We start from the raw sequence: 25,325 nt of genomic DNA on the forward strand, positions 1-25,325 counted from the left end.
GGGTAGTTTGCTAGAATATTCCCATAATATCCCATATATTATGTGGTTTACATAGTCGAAATGTAGAATAGTGCATTCTCAGGATTCATGAGTGTCATTACATTCCTGTGCTACAGCATGAGCTGGGTCGTATGTCATTGTATTTTATGCAGACTCGTACTGAATATAGTTGTATTTTATGCAGATTCGTACTGAATATAGTTGTATTTTATGCAGATTCGTACTGAATATAGTTGTATTTTATGCAGATTCGTACTGAAGATGAGGTGAAGTTTATATTGGGACACTGCTGCATAGAAAGTTATTCATCACCATCCCCTTTCAATCTATCTGCTGTCTGTGTACTAACCAAATGCAAAAGTAATTGTTAAGTGAAAGCTCTCGAGCTGCTAGGTATTCTTTACCATTCGGCCATCAGATTTGCCACCAATTCTCCTTATAGGACACATCACATCACTGCACTCTATACTCTTCTGTAAACTGGTCATCTGTATAAACGTTGCAAGACACACTGGTTGTTGCTTATTTATAAAAACCCTCTTAGGCCTTGTGCTGTTGTCTGTGCCCAACAATGTCTGTACCATGTTTTGTGCTGCTACCATGTTGTGCTGCTGCCATGTTGTGTCGCTACAATGTTTTTGTCATGTTGTGTTGCTACCATGCTATGTTGTTGTCTTTGATCTCCCTTTATGTAGTGTTGTGTTGTCTCTCTTGTCATGATGTGTGTTTTGCCCACAGGCCTTTTGCCTTTTGGTAGGCCATCATTGTAAATAAGAATTTGTTCTTAACTGACTAGTTAAATAAAATATCAGATGTAACACACTGTGTAGTAAGGGCTGCATGGGACAAACACCTGTTCCAATAATTAGCCTACTGTCATTGCATTTAGATGGAAATGTTTCAGTTGTTTCATTCTCTGTGGTTGTAGTGTGTCCACTTGACAACATTTGAAAGGACTCAAGATACTAGTGATTGCCTAATGTTTCAGAGATGGAAGGAATGCTAAGGAATCTCAGATACTCAGTGCTTGACTTGGGCAGGAGCTCACCGGAGCTGAGTACCGACACCTCACATTTTCTACTGCTTGAGCTTCTGTTTCTCTTATACAATATTAGCTCAAAAGTATTGTGGAGCTCCTGCACCTAAATATAAACAGTACCGGCACCCGAAATGAGTACTGGAAACTATTTCAGTCCAAGTCAAGCACTGCAGATACTAAACATTGACCTTGAATTAACATTTGTATTCAGATACAAATGTCCTTCTTGCTCTTAATTTCCATAAAAATTCCAGACATCTTGGAGGACCCCCTATATAATCTGCCTGTGCTCCTGGCTTTAGTGGGCTACTTCATCACGGAATGTGTGGGGGCAAACGTTGCACTCTTTGGAGGCCTCCCTCCCTCCTGCTCAGGACAAGGCTCTCTGTGGGGGAGATGAAGCGTGAATCATGTAGCCTCATTAGTCTCTTGCTACGGCTCCAGGACCTATTGTGAACCCCTCCCTTCTTCTGTTCACCAAGAGGAGAGAAGAGTATATGTACTGCTGCTGCTTCACTCCTGTCACACTGTCACACGGGCTTTGCCGTCTACCCAGTGATTGTGTCTGCTTAGCTCATAGCATGCCGCTGTAATAGAGGGTCATCATGGTACTGATAACCTGAATTAAATCAAAACAACATTAAGTGTTGCCTGGTTGATTCTGTCATTCATTCAAGTGAAAATGTGGCTTTTTGACCATACGGTAACAATAATAATGTGGGTGCTTATATTTGTACTATTTCAAATGTGTTTTTTGCATATCCCAACTCCCCCTGAGAGTGGAGTCACGGCCTTCCATTATCAACGGGGACCATGAAGCAATTAGGGTTAAGTGCCTGCCTCAAGGGCAGGCACATCGACAGATTTTTCACCTTGTGAACTAGCAACCTATCGGTTGCCGAACCAATGTGCTAACCGCTAGGCTACCTGCCACCCCAATAAGGGAGACATTATAAAGAAACAGTGAAAAGAGAATTGGGGAGAGGGGAGTATGAGGAATCATACCAAACAGAGACGATAAATAGTACCGTGCATTAGGCAATACAAGAGTGTGACAGAAACAGCTCTACCCACATCAGTGTTCCAATTCCCTTCACCAAATCTTGTTATTGTTCAGAAAAATAATCTGTTATTTGTCATGTTACTAAACTGTCAACATCCAAAAATGCACCATAGTTCTGACATACATTTCCTTTGACTGAATCTCACATGGTGGCTAATAGACATGGTGGTGAAGTTTTTTCAAATGTATTTTTGTATTCCACCTTTATTTAACCTGGTAGGCCAGTTGAGAACAAGTTCTCATTTACAACTGTGACCTGGCCAAGATAAAGCAAAGCGGTGCGACAGAAACAACAACACAGAGTTTTTATTTTTTATTTCACCTTTATTTAACCAGGTAGGCAAGTTGAGAACAAGTTCTCATTTACAATTGCGACCTGGCCAAGATAAAGCAAAGCAGTTCGACACATACAACGACACAGAGTTACACATGGAGTAAAACAAACATACAGTCAATAATACAGTAGAAACAAGTCTATATACGATGTGAGCAAATGAGGTGAGATAAGGGAGGTAAAGGCAAAAAAAGGCTATGGTGGCAAAGTAAATACAATATTGCAAGTAAAACACTGGAATGGTAGATTTGCAGTGGAAGAATGTGCAAAGTAGAAATAAAAATAATGGGGTGCAAAGGAGCTAAATAAATAAAATAAAATAAATACAGTAGGGAAAGAGGTAGTTGTTTGGGCTAAATTATAGATGGGTTATGTACAGGTGCAGTAATATGTGAGCTGCTCTGACAGCTGGTGCTTAAAGCTAGTGAGGGAGATAAGTGTTTCCAGTTTCAGAGATTTTTGTAGTTCATTCCAGTCATTGGCAGCAGAGAACTGGAAGGAGAGGCGGCCAAAGAAATAATTGGTTTTGGGGGTGACCAGAGAGATATACCTGCTGGAGCGCGTGCTACAGGTGGGTGATGCTATGGTGACCAGCGAGCTGAGATAAGGGGGGACTTTACCTAGCAGGGTCTTGTAGATGACCTGGAGCCAGTGGGTTTGGCGACGAGTATGAAGCGAGGGCCAGCCAACGAGAGCGTACAGGTCACAATTGTCGGTAGTATATGGGGCTTTGGTGACAAAACGGATGGCACTGTGATAGACTGCATCCAATTTGTTGAGTAGGTTATTGTTGGTAGAGTTGGTAGAGTTACACATGGAATAAACAAATGTACAGTCAATAACACAATAGGAAAAAATCTATATACAGTGTGTGCAAATTAGGGAGGTAAGGCAATAAATTGGCCGTAGTGACGAAGTAATTACAATTTAGCAATTAAACACAGGAGTTCTGGTTTGATCAGTAACATGTGTTTAACTCTGAGTGTACTGTAGTGTGATAAGAGACTATTTAGTTTAGTTTTTTTCATTTGACCATTTAAAAAAACAAGCACACAACTTTAAAATGCCAAACATGCACATGAGTGAAATCATGGACGATAACACACAATAAAGTCTGGGACTTATTTCCATTGTGGTCCTCTTTTGAAACAAGATGGCTAGGCAAGATCGAACACAGTATGACAGTATAAAAACAAAGAAGAAGAACATCTGTCTCATCATTGCAGTTACATCACAGGGGTCATTCATATGGTCACAGAAGACATCAAACTGTTTTTTTAAACTTCATTTACTATACGGATATGTAGGGATTACAGAGGGCTCAATTACATAAAAAGCAGGTGTTCTGCCATGATCACTCACGTATATATTAAATTATACTCACTGAGATTATAGCACCTCTTTTTATTTTGTTTCTTACATGGTAATTGATCAAATTATTGGCCTCTTTTTATTTTGTTTCTTACATGGTAATTAAGAAAATGATTGGCCTATTGAAAATAACCCAACCTTCTATGAAATCAGGCTTCACCACGTGGGCTTCACCACCAAATGACTATTGTAGCTGGAAACCGCTGATTTTTAATGGAATATCTACATAGGCGTACAGAGGCCCATTATCAGCAACCATCATTCCTGTGTTCCAATGGCATGTTGTGTTAGCTAATCCAAGTTTATCATTTTAAAAGGCTAATTGAGCATTAGAAAATCATTTTGCAATCATGTTAGCACAGCTGAAAACTGTTGCGTTAATTAAAGGGGCAGCAGGTAACCTATTAGTTAGATTGTTGGTTACATTCATGTACATACTACATACATTCATGTACATTTACATTACATTTACATTTAAATCATTTAGCAGACGCTCTTATCCAGAGCGACTTACAAATTGGTGCATTCACCTTATGACATCCAGTGGAACAGTCACTTTACAATAGTGCATCTAAATCTTAAGGGGGGGGGGGGTGAGTGGGAATACTTATCCTATCCTAGGTATTCCTTAAAGAGGTGGGGTTTCAGGTGTCTCCGGAAGGTGGTGATTGACTCCGCTGTCCTGGCGTCGTGAGGGAGTTTGTTCCACCATTGGGGGGGCCAGAGCAGCGAACAGTTTTGACTGGGCTGAGCGGGAGCTGTACTTCCTCAGTGGTAGGGAGGCGAGCAGGCCAGAGGTGGATGAACGCAGTGCCCTTGTTTGGGTGTAGGGCCTGATCAGAGCCTGGAGGTACTGAGGTGCCGTTCCCCTCACAGCTCCGTAGGCAAGCACCATGGTCTTGTAGCGGATGCGAGCTTCAACTGGAAGCCAGTGGAGAGAACGGAGGAGCGGGGTGACGTGAGAGAACTTGGGAAGGTTGAACACCAGATGGGCTGCGGCGTTCTGGATGAGTTGAAGGGGTTTAATGGCACAGGCAGGGAGCCCAGCCAACAGCGAGTTGCAGTAATCCAGACGGGAGATGACAAGTGCCTGGATTAGGACCTGCGCCGCTTCCTGTGTGAGGCAGGGTCGTACTCTGCGGATGTTGTAGAGCATGAACCTACAGGAACGGGCCACCGCCTTGATGTTGGTTGAGAACGACAGGGTGTTGTCCAGGATCACGCCAAGGCTCTTTGCGCTCTGGGAGGAGGACACAATGGAGTTGTCAACCGTGATGGCGAGATCATGGAACGGGCAGTCCTTCCCCGGGAGGAAGAGCAGCTCCGTCTTGCCGAGGTTCAGCTTGAGGTGGTGATCCGTCATCCACACTGATATGTCTGCCAGACATGCAGAGATGCGATTCGCCACCTGGTCATCAGAAGGGGGAAAGGAGAAGATTAGTTGTGTGTTGTCTGCATAGCAATGATAGGAGAGACCATGTGAGGTTATGACAGAGCCAAGTGACTTGGTGTATAGCGAGAATAGGAGAGGGCCTAGAACAGAGCCCTGGGGGACACCAGTGGTGAGAGCGCGTGGTGAGGAGACAGATTCTCGCCACGCCACCTGGTAGGAGCGACCTGTCAGGTAGGACGCAATCCAAGCGTGAGCCGCACCGGAGATGCCCAACTCGGAGAGGGTGGAGAGGAGGATCTGATGGTTCACAGTATCGAAGGCAGCCGATAGATCTAGAAGGATGAGAGCAGAGGAGAGAGAGTTAGCTTTAGCAGTGCGGAGCGCCTCCGTGATACAGAGGAGAGCAGTCTCAGTTGAATGACTAGTCTTGAAACCTGACTGATTTGGATCAAGAAGGTCATTCAGAGAGAGATAGCGGGAGAGCTGGCCAAGGACGGCACGTTCAAGAGTTTTGGAGAGAAAAGAAAGAAGGGATACTGGTCTGTAATTGTTGACATCGGAGGGATCGAGTGTAGGTTTTTTCAGAAGGGGTGCAACTCTCGCTCTCTTGAAGACGGAAGGGACGTAGCCAGCGGTCAGGGATGAGTTGATGAGCGAGGTGAGGTAAGGGAGAAGGTCTCCGGAAATGGTCTGGAGAAGAGGGGAGGGGATAGGGTCAAGCGGGTAGGTTGTTGGGCGGCCGGCCGTCACAAGACGCGAGATTTCATCTGGAGAGAGAGGGGAGAAAGAGGTCAGAGCACAGGGTAGGGCAGTGTGAGCAGAACCAGCGGTGTCGTTTGACTTAGCAAACGAGGATCGGATGTCGTTGACCTTCTTTTCAAAATGGTTGACGAAGTCATCTGCAGAGAGGGAGGAGGGGGGGGAGGAGGAGGATTCAGGAGGGAGGAGAAGGTGGCAAAGAGCTTCCTAGGGTTAGAGCCAGATGCTTGGAATTTAGCGTGGTAGAAAGTGGTGTTAGCAGCAGAGACAGAGGAGGAAAATGTAGAGAGGAGGGAGTGAAAGGATGCCAGGTCCGCAGGGAGGCGAGTTTTCCTCCATTTCCGCTCGGCTGCCCGGAGCCCTGTTTTGTGAGCTCGCAATGAGTCATCGAGCCACGGAGCGGGAGGGGAGGACCGAGCCGGCCTGGAGGATAGGGGACATAGAGAGTCAAAGGATGCAGAGAGGGAGGAGAGGAGGGTTGAGGAGGCAGAATCAGGAGATATGTTGGAGAAGGTTTGAGCGGAGGGAAGAGATGATAGGATGGAAGAGGAGAGAGTAGCGGGGGAGAGAGAGCGAAGGTTGGGACGGCGCGATACCATCCGAGTAGGGGCAGTGTGGGAGGTGTTGGATGAGAGCGAGAGGGAAAAGGATACAAGGTAGTGGTCGGAGACTTGGAGGGGAGTTGCAATGAGGTTAGTGGAAGAACAGCATCTAGTAAAGATGAGGTCGAGCGTATTGCCTGCCTTGTGAGTAGGGGGAAGGTGAGAGGGTGAGGTCAAAAGAGGAGAGGAGTGGAAAGAAGGAGGCAGAGAGGAATGAGTCAAAGGTAGACGTGGGGAGGTTAAAGTCGCCCAGAACTGTGAGAGGTGAGCCGTCCTCAGGAAAGGAGCTTATCAAGGCATCAAGCTCATTGATGAACTCTCCGAGGGAACCTGGAGGGCGATAAATGATAAGGATGTTAAGCTTGAAAGGGCTGGTAACTGTGACAGCATGGAATTCAAAGGAGGCGATAGACAGATGGGTAAGGGGAGAAAGAGAGAATGACCACTTGGGAGAGATGAGGATCCCGGTGCCACCACCCCGCTGACCAGAAGTTCTCGGGGTGTGCGAGAACACGTGGGCGGACGAAGAGAGAGCAGTAGGAGTAGCAGTGTTATCTGTGATGATCCATATTTCCGTTAGTGCCAAGAAGTCGAGGGACTGGAGGGAGGCATAGGCTGAGATGAACTCTACCTTGTTGACCGCAGATCGGCAGTTCCAGAGGCTACCGGAGACCTGGAACTCCACGTGGGTCGTGCGCGCTGGGACCACCAGATTAGGGTGGCCGCGGCCACGCGGTGTGGAGCGTTTGTATGGTCTGTGCAGAGAGGAGAGAACAGGGATAAACAGACACATAGTTGACAGGCTACAGAAGAGGCTACGCTAATGCAAAGGAGATTGGAATGACAAGTGGACTACACGTCTCGAATGTTCAGAAAGTTAAGCTACGTAGCAAGAATCTTATTGACTAAAATGATTAAAATGATACAGTACTGCTGAAGTAGGCTAGCTGGCAGTGGGTGCGTTGTTGACACTACACTAATCAAGTCGTTCCGTTGAGTGTAATAGTTTCTGCAGTGCTGCTATTCGGGGGCTAGCTGGCTAGCTAGTAGTGTTGTTTACGTTACGTTGCGTTAAAAGAACGACAATAGCTGGCTAGCTAACCTAGAAAATCGCTCTAGACTACACAATTATCTTTGATACAAAGACGGCTATGTAGCTAGCTATGTAGCTAGCTACGATGAAACAAATCAAACCGTTGTACTGTAATGAAATGAAATGAAAATGTGATACTACCTGTGAATGCGACCGGGTTGTTGAGTTCTATTCAGTAGACGTTGGCTAGCTGTTGGCTAGCTAGCAGAGTCACCTACGTTAAGGACGACAAATAGTTGGCTAGCTAACCTCGGTAAATTAAGATAATCACTCTAAGACTACACACTCTAAACCTAAACAACACAATTATCTTGGAACGAAGATACGAAGACAGCAAAGACAGCTATGTAGCTAGCTAACACTACACTAATCAAGTCGTTCAGTTGAGTGTAATAGTTTTTCCAGTGCAGCTAATCAGTGGACGTTAGCTAGCTGGCTAGTGAAGACTACGTTAGGACGGCGAAATACGATAATTACGCAATTATCTTTGATACAAAGACGGCTATGTAGCTAGCTGAGAAGAAATTGCTAAGATTAGACAAATCAAACCGTTGTGCTATAATGAAATGTAATGAAATGTAATGAAAAAGTTATACTACCTGCGGGAGCGAAGTGCCGATGCGACCACTCGCTCCAAACAGTGTACATACTACCTCAGTTGGGCCGACCAACAAGTGATCCCGCACATTGGCTAACCGGGCTATCTGCATTGTGTCCGACCCACCAACCCCTCTTTTACGCTACTGCTACTCTCTGTTCATCATATATGCATAGTCACTTTAATCATATCTACATGTACATACTACCTCAATCAGCCTGACTAACCGGTGTCTGTATGTTGCCTCGCTAATTTTATAACCTCGCTACTGTATATAGCCTGTCTTTTTACTGTTGTTTTATTTCTTTACCTACCTGTTGTTCACCTAATACCTTTTTGCACTATTGGTTAGAGCCTGTAAGTAAGCATTTCACTCTACAGCTGTAGTAACCGGAAGGTTGCAAGATCAAATCCCCGAGCTGACAAGGTAAAAATCTGCCATTCTGCCCCTGAACAAGGCAGTTAACCCACTGTTCCTAGGCCGTCATTGAAAATAAGAATTTGTTCTTAACTGACTTGTCTAGTTAAATAAAAGGTAAATATATATGTGTAATTTTTTTAATTAAAAGAGAAGCAAAAAAACGGCTTTCTTAATACTAGTTGTGTATCTGGAGCATTATCATTTGTGAGTTTAATAACGGGTGCTATTTAATGAAGCTGCCAGTTGAGGACTTGTGAGGTGTCTGTTTCTCAAATTAGACAATCTAATGTACTTGTCCTGCTCAGTTTTGCACCGGGGCCTCCCACTCCTCTTTCTATTCTGGTTAGAGACAGTTTGTGTTGCTCTGTGAAGGCAGTAGTACACCGTGTTGTGTACAGAACAAGTGTACAGAACAAGAATAGACTGACGAGTTTCAGAAGAAAGTTCTTTGTTTCTGGACATTTTGAGCCTGTAATCAAACCCACAAATGCTGATGCTCCAGATACTCAATTAGTCTAAAAAAGGCCAGTTTTATCGCTTCTTTAATCAGAACAACAGTTTTCAGCTGCGCTAACATAATTGCAAAAGGGTTTTCTTATGATCAATTAGCCATTTAAAATTATAAACTTGGATTAGCTAACACAACATGCCATTGGAATACAGGAGGGATGGTTGCTGATAATGGGCCTCTGTATGCCTATGTAGATATACCAGTTACAATAGTCATTTACAACATTAACAATGTCTACACTGTATTTCTGATCAATTTGATGTTATTCTAAAGGACTTCTAAAGTGACCCCAAACATTTGAACGATAGTGTATGTTGTTCTTGATCACTGGAAATCTGTGGGCATCTTTGCAGGCAGTGAGAGGACAGGTCTTATTTATGGCTGTCACACAAAATGGAGACACCCCCCCCACACACACACACACAGACAAATTCCTTCTCCATTTAATCTCCATGCCCGGACAGTGTGGGTTTGGGGAGATTGTAGTGTGGTCAGGACCCTGAGGAGTTGAGGGTTGTGTTGAGAGTTGTGTGCGATGTGTTCAAGTGTCCAGGGAGGGGGTTAGGGGGCGGTGGCTGAGGTCAGTTTCCTCCTCCAGCAGAGGAATGTCTCCATGCATGTTCCTGTTTGGAGAGGCAGCTCACAGCCCAATATGTTGGCAGGAAACCACATGCTGCTCACACTACACCGATAAGGAGCAGGGGGAGGCTTTGCCAAACCTTCAGGAAGGTAGATTATCCCATGAAATGCTGGCAGCGCTTCAGTCTTTGTGCATCAGAGAGAGAGAGAGAGAGAGAGAGAGAGAGAGAGAGAGAGAGAGAGAGAGAGAGAGAGAGAGAGAGAGAGAGAGAGAGAGAGAGAGAGAGAGAGAGACAGAGTGTGTGTGTGTGTTCTTCAGCTCACTCAGCAGTAGAGAGTTTCAGTGAATTTAGGGAAGACTCCACAAAAGGCAGCAGTACAAAAGGCCTGCAAGCTGAGAATGTGCAACGCAGAGGCACGGCCCAATCTCACGGTTTGTTAACCCAAAAATGGTGAATAAAGAATAAGACAATCATGCATCACTTGTCAATTACCTCCCTGATGATAAATAATAAGATGGTGATTTCATTTGTGGGTGGTTTGCGTTTCCCAAATTCTCTTATATCAAAGAGATTATATATTACATCTACTCCATTATCTCAAATTCACAAAATCATGCAATTTGCATTTTCAAAAATAGGTGAGAAATGAGCCAAGAGGGACACATATTTTAGGTAGAATAGTCAAATGTCAAAACATGAAAATATGACCAATGCATCTCCGTTGTACAGTATGTGCATCAGGTCGTCGCTGGCTAAGCATTGGGAGAGAGATTGGAAGGGTTTTCTGCAATGTTCTTATATAGTAATTCCCAGAAGTACACACAATCTACTGGACTATAAATCACCGGCCCTAGGGCGAGGTTTCAGCCAAGTATGGATAGTGTTTATAGTGTTTAGACTGGATCCAGCTGTTTGGTCACACACAATGCTGCAGAGATGCAATCAATTTGGCAGATTAGTGCATTGACAGACAGAGCAACATCCAACCAGCAATCAATACATATTTAAGTGTTTACTTAAAGCACTGATACAGTAACCCAGGAACGATTCCCTCCATGGGCACTCATGTGTTGTATCTTTCACCCCCACTCCCCCAGGAATGGCTATCTAGCTGTCCTCTGAAACTAAACACTCTCCCCTTCTCACCAACTGCTAAGGGGTGTGCCTACCCCAAGTAGGACAGCCAAATCAAGAAATCAGACAAGACATCCATCACTATCTAGCAGGGTGGATGGAGTAAACGACCTTGATGCAGTCTTCACACTCAATTTCAGATACCCTTGGGCTCTATTATGGAGAGATTTAAGCAGGGGGAGAGTGGCCAGCCTTCACATTAGATTCTTATGATACTGGACACGATGCAGAGAGGCTTGAGAGTAAGAGGAGAGGCGAGGGAAAGAGAAAGGGTAAGGAAGGAAAGGTGCTAGGAAAGGAAGATAGAGATGGAAAGTGGTTACGGGCAGAGAGAGTTAGAGGTTGAGCGCTTGGCAGTAATAGGAGGTAGGTACAGGAGAAGGAATGGGGAGATGAGAGGATGAGGTTCAGAGGATGGACCTCTACCTCTCCTTTAATAGGCTCTATGGATAGAGTGTGAGGAGATCTTTATTCAGCAGAAAAATATTTGATGTTGTGGTTGACTTTGCATGTAGCTTTAACGGGTTGTGAGCTCTAATTGATAATAATCTCAAGAGTGATTCATCACAAAAGCAGCACAGAGGATTTTGTGATCTCCCGTAAGTGGCTTGCAATAATTGAAAAAGCATTGTGTCTCCTCTTAACCCTAGAAAACTCTTTGCACAGATGACTGTTCACAAACAGGGTCAAGAATAATCAGGTCGATTCGGTACTTCTGTATGAATAAAAATGTTGGAAATCTTAATAATTGAGCACCTCACAAGTGTAACGGATGTGAAACGGCTAGCTTAGTTAGCAGTGTGCGCTAAATAGCGTTTCAATCGGTTACGTCACTTGCTCTGAGACCTTGAAGTAGTAGTTCCCCTTGCTCTGCAAGGGCCGCGGCTTTTGTGGAGCGATGTGTAACGATGCTTCGAGGGTGACTGTTGTCGATGTGTGCAGAAGGTCCCTGGTTCGCGCCCGGGTATGGACGTGGGGACGGTTTAAAATTATACTGTTACATTGATGCTGTTGACCCGGATTACTGGTTGCTGCGGAAAAAGGAGGAAGGTCAAAAGGGGGGCGAGTGTAACGAATGTGAAACGGCTAGCTTAGTTAGCGGTGTGCGCTAAATAGCGTTTCAATCGGTTACGTCACTTGCTCTGAGACCTTGAAGTAGTAGTTCCCCTTGCTCTGCAAGGGCTGCGGCTTTTGTGGAGCGATGGGTAACGATGCTTCGTGGGTGACTGTTGTTGATGTGTGCAGAAGGTCCCTGGTTCGCGGGCGAGGGGACGTAAAGTCATACTGTTACACAAGCAACCTGCTAGAAATAGTTTTAATTCAGATGTAGCCCGTCTTGGACAATATTCTAATTTTGATCTCCTAAAGATTGAATCCATGTTCCTGCGTGTTACTCTGTTTTACACAATGAAAGGTGTGAGCCACTGTAGCGTGCATTGTGGTCTCCTAGGACTTAATTTAGCAGTCAGTGAAACACCACCTACAGCTTTGAGTGGCATCATTGGCAAAGGTCACATGTGCTCACTGTGAAATTATCTACACATGAATTTCTCATTGACTTCTTAATACACCTGCATTTACTTGCCTGAGGTGATAATTTCCCCTTTCCTGTGTGAGGGGAAATTATGCTTGCCACTGTGTGTGTGTGCCTGATACATGATACAATTCACCAGTTGTTGTTATTACCACTGACTCCTGAGTTTGGAGTCTAGAATTGGACAATGAATACACACTGAAAAAGGTCATTGTCAAATACCCCAAACTATGGAGAAGGGTAGTAGATATTCAACAGTATATGGATACTGGACCTACTTATGCAATGTCAACCTTTCTTCTAAGGAAAATAAAGCAAGGGCCCAAATCATTCTCCACCCATTTTCATTGCATATATGCACACAATAGCGTTACAATGTGAACAGAAAATCTCATTTTGAACAGCGTACCATCACCATTTGGACAGGAGACAGAAAAGGGCTTTTTACACAGACCAGTGGTCAGAGGAGTCAGGGAGGGTTGTGGCATGTCCAATGGAGTGGGTGTTTTCACAGTAAAACATGTGCCTAGGGCAGGTCATGTGTAATGCATTGATCCATGTGCTGTAAGTGCAGTTGTAAAATCTCAAACTGATACAATGGCTGCTGCCAAGTGCCTAACCAGATTCATCCAATGAAATCTATGAGCATCAATCAGCTACATTGACAGAGCTCGTCATTGACTTGATTCATGTTTAATAGATGTTCCCACCGCTTGGCAGATGACAACATGCCTCGTCTTCTCTCAATATGGTGATTTAAAATCAGTTCTGTTTATGATTAGAGGCTGTCACAATGTGCTCAGTGTTTCACATTCTTGTTCAGGCTGACCCTAACGCTGCCAAGCTGAGCACCTCCAAGAATGGGACAGTCAGAGTGCCAGGTCTACAGCAACTTCTGGCACCAAACCCTCTGACAGAGTATCTATCACAGACAAATACAATCATCCTCTCATGGATTGACTCACTGCAGCCTGCCAAGAGCTGGAATTGTAGCTGTCAGTTGTATTTCAAAATCTTGAACCCTTGACAAAAGTAAACCTACATAATGTTAATGCTCTTAACTAAGATCATCTGTTAAGCAGACACACAACTCAGATACATTGTTGTCTGTGTAACAATCTAACAACAGCATGTGATATTTATGTACCATTCAAAATTCTTTATACCTGCTTTGTATGCTGCACATTCCCACAAGCTCCATAATGTCTGTACTACGTACAGTAGAAAGTGTCCCTGCGTTACCCCATGCAGCTGGCCTGGGGGGGAAGGGAAGGTGTGTCCGTGTTCGTTTGTGGTTCTAATAAATCTGGGAGTGCTGCTAACACTGTACAGATGTGAGGAGGCTGGAGTTTCCCCTGACTTTAAACTGGGAGCCCACAGTCTACCACCACAGGAGATGAATGGTGTGTGGGTGGGCACCTAATTGATTAGTGCATATTAAGGTTACACACTCAGGGATGGGATATATTAGAGTGGAACATACCCCTTCAGCCACCGTGCAAATTCCTCCCATTTCCAGCTCAGAGGTTGGACTGGTCTGGTCCCATGCAGCAAGGACTTGTAGGACTTGTGTCTGTGGTAGCACAGTGTTAAGCTGCAAGGATACAGAGAGGATTCCTCTGCATAGATCGCAGAGCTGTGGGATGTGATGCCTGCCACCATCACAGCCCTGCCTCTCCCTCAGCTCTACCTAGTACTTACTGCTTAGTCACCACCTCTACCTCTGCCATTGGATCTCAAGCACTGCATACTCCTCTAACAACACAATCACACCACAATCAGCTGTCCTCAGCTGGACAATGCTGACTGGTGAAAACAGAACAGGTTTTGACCCATATTTCACCCTGATAAAAACAGCTTAAAACATTCAATAGTCCAAGTGAGGAATGCAATCCTCAGACTACCCCCATAAACAAAAAAGAGAATCACCCACAGGCCCATTTAATTATCAACAAGCACTATTGAGTGGCCCATCTAAAGGTCAGTTCCAGCTGGCAATTGCGTTATTGTTTGATTATGTAAGAGCCTGTTCCCCCAGTGGAGCTCTTACAGCAAACAGAGCAGTTTTATTACCCATTAGTACTCTTTATCTCATCTGACACACTTTCCAGGGCGTGACACAATGTAGGCTCAAACACCATTAGCATACTACATGGGTATTCCATTGCTGTGATGTCAGGAACATTTCATGAACTGCCAATCACACCACAGTAGACATACAGTACTGTACTCAGATGAACAGGTCTGTGCTTTACCACCCAGAATACTTCAAGAGCTGACGTACCAATCTTTTTGTCGTTCCTGTCTTTCTTCTAACATGCTTATTTGAGTGTTTTATTTTGCCTCAGGTCTAATCCTTTGATGAGCATCAGCAGGCCCCAGACAGTCATGTGACATGCTGTAATGACATGCCACGCTGATGGGAATCTGCTGCTCCCTCCCACATTTCCTCCCGTATTTCCTCCCCCCGTCTAAACCTATTTCCTGTCTGTCTGTCTGTCTGTCTGTCTGTCTGTCTGTCTGTCTGTCTGTCTGTCTGTCTGTCTGTCTGTCTGTCTGTCTGTCTGTCTGTCTGTCTGTCTGTCTGTCTGTCTGTCTGTCTGTCTGTCTGTCTGTCTGTCTGTCTGTCTGTCTGTCTGTCTGTCTGTCTGTCTGTCTGTCTGTCTGTCTGTCTGTCTGTCTGTCTGTCTGTCTGTCTGTCTGTCTAAACCTTTCCCACTCTCCCCCTCTCCACGGCTGCTGTGTGTTAGCTGGGAGGCTCTCTGCATGCCATGCAGATGTAATCTACACCTCTTAGTGCTGTGAGCAGCAATGAATCGCAGAGGGTGGCCTCCTCGGTGACAGGCAGGCTTGGCGTAGCGACACGTAAGGAGATCTGCTTTCATACATGGTGTCCCAGGGGACTGCAGTGATGGCGACTCTTGTGATGCGTACAGGGGTGAAACAGAGGCAGCGGAACTCTGCAGGCATGTGACAGCCAGACTCATGGCATGGTGCAGAGACAGAGAGGGAGTGAGAGACAGAGGTAGAGACGGTGTGAGATGTCGAGAATTAGAGTGAGAGAGGCCAGGAGACAGGGAATAAAAGAGCGAGAGATAGGGAGGGGTGAGAGAAAGTGAGAGACATTGAGAAATAGCGAGCACGATAGAAAGAGAGAGAGACCTGCCTGGAGGTGACAGCATTCCCTCCCACATATGCCCCCCTAGGCACAACTATGACAACACAACCAACAAAAACGGGTCACAACTCCTGCAGCTCTGTCGCACGCTGGGTATGTACATAGTCAATGGTAGGCTTCGAGGGGACTCCTATGGTAGGTACACCTATAGCTCATCTCTTGGCAGTAGTACTGTAGACTACTTTATCACTGACCTCAACACAGAGTCTCTCAGAGCGTTCACAGTCAGCCCACTGACACCCCTACCAGACCACAGCAAAATCACAGTCTACTTGAACAGAGCAATACTCAATCATGAGGCATCAAAGCCAAAGGAACTGAGTAACATTAAGAAATGCTATAGATGGAAGGAATGCAGTTTGGAAACCTACCAAAAAACAATTAGGCAACAACAAATTCAATCCCTTTGAGACAATTTCCTGGGTAAAACGTTCCACTGTAATAGTGAAGGTGTAAACTTGGCAGTAGAAAATCTTAACAGTATATTTGACCTCTCAGCTTCCCTATCAAATCTAAAAATCTCAAATAGAAAACCGAAGAAAATTAACAATAATGACAAATGGTTTGATGAAGAATGCAAAAATCTAAGAAAGAAATTGAGAAACCTGTCCAACCAAAAACATAGAGACCTGAGTCTACGCCTTCACTATGGTGAATCACTAAAACAATACAGAAATACACTACGGAAAAAGAGGGAAAAGCATGTCAGAAATCAGCTCAATGTAATTGAAGAATCCATAGACTCTAACCACTTCTGGGAAAATTGGAAAACACTAAACAAACAACAACACGAAGAATTATCTATCCAAAATGGAGATGTATGGGTAAACCACTTCTCCAATCTTTTTGGCTCTATAACAAAGAATAAAGAGCAAAAACATATACATGATCAAATACAGATCTTAGAATCAACTATTAAAGACTACCAGAACCCACTGGATTCTCCAATTACATTGGATGAGTTACAGGACAAAATAAAAACCCTCCAACCCAAAAAGGCCTGTGGTGTTGATGGTATCCTCAATGAAATGATCAAATATACAGACAACAAATTCCAATTGGCTATACTAAAACTCTTTAACATCATCCTTAGCTCTGGCATCTTCCCCAATATTTGGAACCAAGGACTGATCAGCCCAATCCACAAAAGTGGAGACAAATTTGACCCCAATAACTACCGTGGAATATGCATCAACAGTAACCTTGGGAAAATCCTCTGCATTATCATTAACAGCAGACTCATACATTTCCTCAATGAAAACAATGTACTGAGCAAATGTCAAATTGACTTTTTACCAAATTACCGTACAACAGACCATGTATTCACCCTGCACACCCTAATTGACAAACAAACAAAGGCAAAGTCTTCTCATGCTTTGTTGATTTCAAAAAGCCTTTGACTCAATTTGACATGAGGGTCTGCTATACAAACTGATGGAAAGTGGTGTTGGGGGTAAAACATACGACATTATAAAATCCATGTTCACAAACAACAAGTGTGCGGTTAAAATTGGCAAAAAAACAAACACATTTCTTCACACAGGGTCATCGGGTGAGACAGGGATGCGGCTTAAGCCCCACCCTCTTCAACATATATATCAACGAATTGGCGTGGGCACTAGAAAAGTCTGCAGCACCCGGCCTCACCCTACTAGAATCCGAAGTCAAATGTCTGCTGATGATCTGGTGCTTCTGTCACCAACCAAGGAGGGCTTACAGCAGCACCTAGATCTTATGCACAGATTCTGTCAGACCTGGGCCCTAACAGTAAATCTCAGTAAGACTAAAATAATGGTGTTCCAAAAAAGGTCCAGCCACCAGGACCACAAATACAAATTCCATCTAGACACTGTTGCCCTAGAGCACACAAAAAAACTATACATACCTTGACCTAAACATCAGCGCCACAGGTAACTTCCACAAAGCTGTGAACGATCTGAGAGACAAGGCAAGAAGGGCATTCTATGCCATCAAAAGGAATATAAATTTCAACATACCAATTAGGATTTGGCTAAAAATACTTGAATCAGTCATAGAGCCCATTGCCCTTTATGGTTGTGAGGTCTGGGGTTCGCTCACCAACCAAGACTTCACAAAATGGGACAAACACCAAATTGAGACTCTGCACGCATAATTCTGCATAAATATCCTCCGTGTACAACGTAGAACACCAAATAATGCTTTCAGAGCAGAATTAGGCCGATACCCACTAATTATCAAAATCCAGAAAAGAGCCGTTAAATTCTATAACCACTGAAAAGGAAGCGATTCCCAAACCTTCCACAACAAAGCCATCACCTACAGAGAGATGAACCTGGAGAAGAGTCCCCTAAGCAAGCTGGTCCTGGGGCTCTGTTCACAAACACAAACACACCCTACAGAGCCCCAGGACAGCAGCACAATTAGACCTAACCAAATCATGAGAAAACAAAAAGATAATTACTTGACACATTGGAAAGAATTAACAAAAAAACAGAGCAAACTAGAATGCAGAATACTTGACCACTGTGACTGACCCAAAATTAAGGAAAGCTTTGACTATTTACAGACTCAGTGAGAATAGCCTTGCTATTGAGAAAAGCCGCCATAGGCAGACATGGCTCTCAAGAGAAGACAGGCTGTGCGCTCACTGCCCACAAAATGAGGTGGAAACTGAGCTGCACTTCCTAACCTCCTGCCCAATGTATGACCATATTAGAGAGACATATTTCCCTCAGATTACACAGATCCACAAAGAATTTGAAAACAAATCCAATTTTGATAAACTCCCATATCTACTGGGTGAAATTCCACAGTGTGCCATCACAGCAGCAAGATTTGTGACCTGTTTCCACGAGAAAAGGGCAACCAGTGAAGAACACACACCATTGTAAATACAACCCATATTTATGCTTATTTATTTTATCTTGTGTCCTTTACCATTTGTACATTGTTAAAACACTGTATATATATAATATGTCATTTGTAATGTCTTTATTGTTTTGAAACATCTGTATATGTAATGTTACTGTTAATTTGTATTGTTTATTTCACTTTAAATATTCACTTTATATATTATCTACCTCACTTGCTTTGGCAATGTTAACACATGTTTCCCATGCCAATAAAGCCCTTGAATTGAATTGAATTGAATTGAGAGAGTGAGCTCATGGGCTCCTGAGTTCTTCTGCAAAAAAATATTGAATTAGAGTTGGATAAATGTAGATAAACTAGATAATTTGTTCTCGCAAGGACTTATACAGGATACTAACCTCAACATGAAAACCTTCAATCAAAATCAAAATTCCATAACTAAAACTTTGATTTTGGACTAAATTACTTGAATGGACTAATACTACTAAGAACTATCAAGAGAAAACTTCTAACGAACTTCCAGAAGAAACACAGCGGAACCTGGAAATACCATCCAACACAAAACTGAGTGAGTAATATTCAGTCTGATGCTACTTCTGAAGCCAAAAAGTAAAAGACAATATCTAGGTAATTTTGTTATATAAAGCTAAGTAAATACGCATACTAAGCTACCCAGCTGCTATTACAGAACCGACCTGGAGGCACCTTCAATTAGCACTGAAGTGTGAAGTCAGATGTGTGAAAACTCTTGAGCCCAACAATGGCAGGAGAGTTTCACAGGGTAGAAACTCAGAATACTAGACATTGAGGAAATTGAAACAAGTCTGGGACAGTAATGGTGCAGGACATACTCATGCAGTTTCAGCAGAACTATTACAGGATCAAAGAGCAAGCACAGCAGGAAAAGATCTCTCTCTGTGACGACTCCCCCATCCTGACTCAGTCAGATCACACCTCTTCAAACTGTCCTGCAGACGAGGATAGTCACCCCCAGCACTGAACACACACAGGCACCACAACTGCATTGCTCCTCCATAATTGAGAGTGATAAATTCACAGAGCTGGAGAGAGACATTGTGGAGCTCAGAGAGCTAGTCCACACAATCCAGACAGAACATACCCACAAAACAGACCAGCACAACAACTGTGCTTCAAAACCTGTAAACCTGGCCCACCACTCCACCCTGGACTTGAACAGCCTTTAGGACCAGGTCCACCTCTATAAGGCGGCAATCCCAATCCCAGGACCCTGAAGGACGTCACCCTCAACCGTAGCCTCAGCGCCTCACACAGGAGCTATGGACACCCTTCCCAGACCAGCGAGACCCACTCCCAGGCCTGCATCGAGAGAACCCATGCCAAGAGGACCTACACCCAGAACACAGCATCACCAGCCACACCCCAAGCAAACCCTGGCCGCACCTTATATAGGCCCTCCCATATCAGACCTATGTCCCATCTGCCCGCACCATGCGGCAAGGACCTCAACATGACAGCAGGATATATGCCCAGGGTGTGAGCAGAACAACAGGCCCAACCCCCACTATTAAAACCACCCAAGCCCCATCCCTTAGCCTAAGAGGTATGTATCAGATGCTCAACATGCTATGCTCACACCTACTGTGATGGTCATATACCACAAAAAAAACACTAGACACTATGGAACACAAAGAGTTTACTATCTCATCCTGCAATTTACAAGATCTAAGGTCATCTGCCTTTGGCCTAAAGAGCAGAAACCCAGACTTTATAAAATAAATTGGAAATACAGACATTGTAATCTTACAAGAAACGTGGTATAAAGGAGACAGACCCACTGGTTACCCTCTAGGTTACAGAGAGCTGGTAGTCCCATCCACCAAACGACCAGGTGTGAAACAGGGGGTATGCTAATTTGGTATAGACCAGACCTAACCCACTCTATTAAATTAGTCAAAACAGGAACATTTTACATCTGTCTATCCCCCCAATAGAATGCCAATACTTTAACGATGACCTCAACCCAGAGTCACTTAGAGGTGTCAGTGGACTGACTGTGAACGCTCTGTCAGATCACTGCAAAATCACACTCTACTTGAACAGAGTTATGATCAATCTTTAGGCAGCAAAGTCTAAATAACTGAATAATATTAAGAAATGCTATAGATGGAAGGAAAATAGTGTGGAAATCTACCAAAAAACAATTAGGCAACAAAAAATGCAGTCCCTTCTAAACAATTAAATTCAAATCAAATTTATTCATATAGCCCTTCGTACATCAGCTGATATCTCAAAGTGCTGTACAGAAACCCAGCCTAAAACCCCAAACAGCAAGCAATGCAGGTGTAGAAGCACGGAGGCTAGGAAAAACTCCCTAGAAAGGCCAAAACCCAGGAAGAAACATAGAGAGGAACCAGGCTATGTGGGGTGGCCAGTCCTCTTCTGGCTGTGCCGGGTGGAGATTATAACAGAACATGGCCAAGATGTTCAAATGTTCATAAATGACCAGCATGGTCGAATAATAGTAAGGCAGAACAGTTGAAACTGGAGCAGCAGCATGGCCAGGTGGACTGGGGACAGCAAGGAGTCATCATGTCAGGTAGTCCTGGGGCATGGTCCTAGGGCTCAGGTCCTCCGAGAGAGAGAAAGAAAGAAGGAGAGAAATAGAGAACGCACACTTAGATTCACACAGGACACCGAATAGGACAGGAGAAGTACTCCAGATATAACAAACTGACCCTAGCCCCCCGACACAAACTACTGCAGCATAAATACTGGAGGCTGAGACAGGAGGGGACAGGAGACACTGTGGCCCCATCCGAGGACACCCCCGGACAGGGCCAAACAGGAAGGATATAACCCCACCCACTTTGCCAAAGCACAGCCCCCACACCACTAGAGGGATATCTTCAACCACCAACTTACCATCCTGAGACAAGGCTGAGTATAGCCCACAAAGATCTCCGCCACGGCACAGCCCAAGTGGGGGGGGGGGGGGGCAACCCAGACAAAATGACCACAACAGTGAATCAACCCACTCAGGTGACGCACCCCCTGCAGGGACGGCATGAGAGAGCCCCAGTAAGCCAATGACTCAGCCCCTGTAATAGGGTTAGAGGCAGAGAATCCCAGTGGAAAGGGGTGAACCGGCCAGGCAGAGACTGCAAGGGCGGTTCGTTGCTCCAGAGCCTTTCCGTTCACCTTCCCACTCCTGGGCCAGACTACACTCAATCATATGACCCACTGAAGAGATGAGTCTTCAGTAAAGACTTAAAGGTTGAGACCGAGTTTGCTTCTCTGACATGGGTAGGCAGACCGTTCCATAAAAATGGAGCTCTATAGGAGAAAGCCCTGCCTCCAGCTGTTTGCTTAGAAATTCTAGGGACAATTAGGAGGCCTGCGTCTTGTGACCATAGCGTACGTGTAGGTATGTACGGCAGGACCAAATCAGAGAGATAGGTAGGAGCAAGCCCATGTAATGCTTTGTAGGTTAGCAGTAAAACCTTGAAATCAGCCCTTGCTTTGACAGGAAGCCAGTGTAGAGAGGCTAGCACTGGAGTAATATGATCAAATATTTTGGTTCTAGTCAGGATTCTAGCAGCTGTATTTAGCACTAACTGAAGTTTATTTAGTGCTTTATCCGGGTAGTCGGAAAGTAGAGCATTGCAGTAGTCTAACCTAGAAGTGACAAAAGCATGGATAAATTTTTCTGCATCATTTTTGGACAGAAAGTTTCTGATTTTTGCAATATTACGTAGATGGAAAAAAGATGTCCTCGAAATGGTCTTGATATGTTCTTCAAAAGAGAGATCAGAGTCCAGAGTAACGCCGAGGTCCTTCACAGTTTTATTTGAGACGACTGTACAACCATTAAGATTAATTGTCAGATTCAACAGAAGATCTCTTTGTTTCTTGGGACCTAGAACAAGCATCTCTGTTTTGTCCGAGTTTAATAGTAGAAAGTTTGCAGCCATCCACTTCCTTATGTCTGAAACACATGCATCTAGCGAGGGCAATTTTGGGGCTTCACCATGTTTCATTGAAATGTACAGCTGTGTGTCATCCGCATAGCAGTGAAAGTTAACATTATGTTTTCGAATAACATCCCCAAGAGGTAAAATGTATAGTGAAAACAATAGTGGTCCTAAAACGGAACCTTGAGGAACACCGAAATTTACAGTTGATTTGTCAGAGGACAAACCATTCACAGAGACAAACTGATATCTTTCCGACAGATAAGATCTAAACCAGGCCAGAACATGTCCGGGTAGACCAATTTGGGTTTCCAATCTCTCCAAAAGAATGTGGTGATCGATGGTATCAAAAGCAGCACTAAGGTCTAGGAGCACGAGGACAGATGCAGAGCCTCGGTCCGATGCCATTAAAATGTCATTTACCACCTTCACAAGTGCCGTCTCAGTGCTATGATGGGGTCTAAAACCAGACTGAAGCATTTCATATACATTGTTTGTCTTCAGGAAAGCAGTGAGTTGCTGCGCAACAGCCTTCTCTAAAATTTTTGAGAGGAATGGAAGATTCGATATAGGCCGATAGTTTTTTATATTTTCTGGGTCAAGGTTTGGCTTTTTCAAGAGAGGCTTTATTACTGCCACTTTTAGTGAGTTTGGTACACATCCAGTGGATAGAGAGCCATTTATTATGTTCAATATAGGAGGGCCAAGCACAGGAAGCAGCTCTTTCAGTAGTTTAGTTGGAATAGAGTCCAGTATGCAGCTTGAAGGTTTAGAGGCCATGATTATTTTCATCATTGTGTCAAGAGATATAGTACTAAAACACTTGAGCGTCTCTCTTAATATAATAATAATAATATATGCCATTTAGCAGACGCTTTTATCCAAAGCGACTTACAGTCATGTGTGCATACATTCTACGTATGGGTGGTCCCGGGGATCGAACCCACTACCCTGGCGTTACAAGCGCCATGCTCTACCAACTGAGCTACAGAAGGACCACGATCCTAGGTCCTGGCAGAGTTGTGCAGACTCAGGACAACTGAGGTTTGGAGGAATACGCAGGTTTAAAGAGGAGTCCGTAATTTGCTTTCTAATAATCATAATCTTTTCCTCAAAGAAGTTCATGAATTTATCACTGCTAAAGTGAAAGTCATCCTCTCTTGGGGAATGCTGCTTTTTAGTTAGCTTTGCAACAGTATCAAAAAGGAATTTCGGATTGTTCTTATTTTCCTCAATTAAGTTAGAAAATTAGGATGATCGAGCAGCAGTAAGGGCTCTTCGGTACTTCACGGTACCGTCTTTCCAAGCTAGTCGGAAGACTTCCAGTTTGGTGTGGCGCCATTTCCGTTCCAATTTTCTGGAAGCTTGCTTCAGAGCTCGGGTATTTTCTGTGTACCAGGGAGTTAGTTTCTTATGAGAAATGTTTTTAGTTTTTAGGGGTGCAACTGCATCTAGGGTATTGCGCAAGATTAAATTGAGATCCTCAGTTAGGTGGTTAACTGATTTTTGTCCTCTGGCGTCCTTGGGTAGGCAGAGGGAGTCTGGAAGGGCATCAAGGAATCTTTGTGTTGTCTGTGAATTTATAGCACGACTTTGGATGGTCCTTGGTTGGGGTCTGAGCAGATTATTTGTTGCAATTGCAAACGTAATAAAATGGTGGTCCGATAGTCCAGGATTATGAGGAACAACATTAAGATCCACAACATTTATTCCATAGGACAAAACTAGGTCCAGCGTATGACTGTGACAGTGAGTGGGTCCAGAGACATGTTGGACAAAACCCACTGAGTCGATGATGGCTCCGAAAGCCTTTTGGAGTGGGTCTGTGGACTTTTCCATGTGAATATTAAAGTCACCAAAGATTAGAATATTATCTGCTATGACTACAAGGTCCGATAGGAATTCAGGGAACTCAGTGAGAAACGCTGTATATGGCCCAGGAGGCCTGTAAACAATAGCTATAAAAAGTGATTGAGTAGGCTGCATAGATTTCATGACTAGAAGCTCAAAAGACGAAAACATATTTTTTTTTGTTGGTAAATTGAAATTTGCTATCGTAAATGTTAGCAACACCTCCGCCTTTGCGGGATGCACGGGGGATATGGTCACTAGTGTAGCCAGGAGGTGAGGCCTCATTTAAAACAGTAAATTCATCAGGCTTAAGCCATGTTTCAGTCAGGCCAATCACATCAAGATTATGATCAGTGATTAGTTCATTGACTATAATTGCCTTTGAAGTAAGGGATCTAACATTAAGTAGCCCTATTTTGAGATGTGAGGTATCATGATCTCTTTCAGTAATGACTGAAATGGAGGTGGTCTTTATCCTAGTGAGATTGCTAAGGCGAATACCGCCATGTTTAGTTTTGCCCAACCTAGGTCGAGGCACAGACACGGTCTCAATGGTGATAGCTGAGCTGACTACACTGACTGTGCTAGTGGCAGACTCCACTATGCTGGCAGGCTGGCTAACAGCCTGCTGCCTGGCCTGCACCCTATTTCATTGTGGAGCTAGAGGAGTTAGAGCCCTGTCTATGTTGGTAGATAAGATGAGAGCACCCCTCCAGCTAGGATGGAGTCCGTCACTCCTCAGCAGGCCAGGCTTGGTCCTGTTTGTGGGTGAGTCCCAGAAAGAGGGCCAATTATCTACAAATTCTATCTTTTGGAAGGGGCAGAAAACAGTTTTCAACCAGCGATTGAGTTGTGAGACTCTGCTGTAGAGCTCATCACTCCCCCTAACTGGGAGGGGGCCAGAGACAATTACTCGATGCCGACACATCTTTCTAGCTGATATGCACGCAGAAGCTATGTTGCGCTTGGTGATCTCTGACTGTTTCATCCTAACATCGTTGGTGCCGACGTGAATAACAATATCTCTATACTCTCTACACTCGCCAGTTTTAGCCTT

This window comes from Oncorhynchus gorbuscha, linkage group LG18, assembly GCF_021184085.1.
Source record: "Oncorhynchus gorbuscha isolate QuinsamMale2020 ecotype Even-year linkage group LG18, OgorEven_v1.0, whole genome shotgun sequence".
Lineage (NCBI taxonomy): Eukaryota > Metazoa > Chordata > Actinopteri > Salmoniformes > Salmonidae > Oncorhynchus > Oncorhynchus gorbuscha.